Below are 702 nucleotides of genomic sequence, written 5' to 3'. Positions count from 1 at the left end.
AGCCTGCGCGCCCGGAGCCTGTGCCCCGCAACGGGAGAGGCCACAACAGAGGGAGGCCCGCATACCACAAAAAAAAAAAAAAAAAAAAAAAAAAAAAAGAAATAAGAACAAAATCATCTATCACAATTACTGTAAGTGGTTTAAACATTTCTAAAAGAAAAAAAAAAAAGATACTCATTGGAGTTCCCTGGCAGTCCAGTGGTTAGGACTCAGCACTTTCACTGAAATGGTCATGGGTTCAGTCCCTGGTCAGGGAACTAAGATCCTGTAAGCAGTGAGGCGTGGCCAAAAAAAAAGAGTCTCACATTGGATTTTTAAAATCTACTTGTAATTGTTGAATCTGAGTTCATTGTGTTATTTTGTCTTTACCTATGTTTGAAATATTCCATAATAAAATGTTTTTAATGCTATTTGTATCCATACCTATGTAAAGAATAAAAAATTACATATATGTTTATATATATTTTTTGGTTAAAAAAGTGTGTATTTATATATATATACATATATGTATCCAAACAAAAATACGTGTTGATTTTACGAGCTACTCTTAAAACAAAATTACAGAGAAGGATTATATAGGGGCAGTGTACATGGCACAATGTTAAATGAAAACTCTAGGATATAAAAATGCATGTAGTAGGGCTTCCCTGGTGGCGCAGTGGTTGAGAGTCCGCCTGCCGATGCAGGGGACACGGGTTTGTG

General features: G+C 36.2%; 1 protein-coding gene across 4 annotated transcripts in view; it reads left to right on the top strand.

The window, feature by feature from the left end:
- PRTG (protogenin) overlaps positions 1-702 on the top strand; it is a 133,869-nt gene that overhangs the window by 118,389 nt on the left and 14,778 nt on the right. The gene's annotated exons all lie outside the window — the stretch shown is intronic.

This window comes from Physeter macrocephalus, chromosome 11 (genome assembly GCF_002837175.3).
Source record: "Physeter macrocephalus isolate SW-GA chromosome 11, ASM283717v5, whole genome shotgun sequence".
NCBI classification, from domain to species: domain Eukaryota; kingdom Metazoa; phylum Chordata; class Mammalia; order Artiodactyla; family Physeteridae; genus Physeter; species Physeter macrocephalus.
Note: the sequence above shows the minus strand (reverse complement) of the source record. Positions and strands in the feature narration are given on the sequence as shown.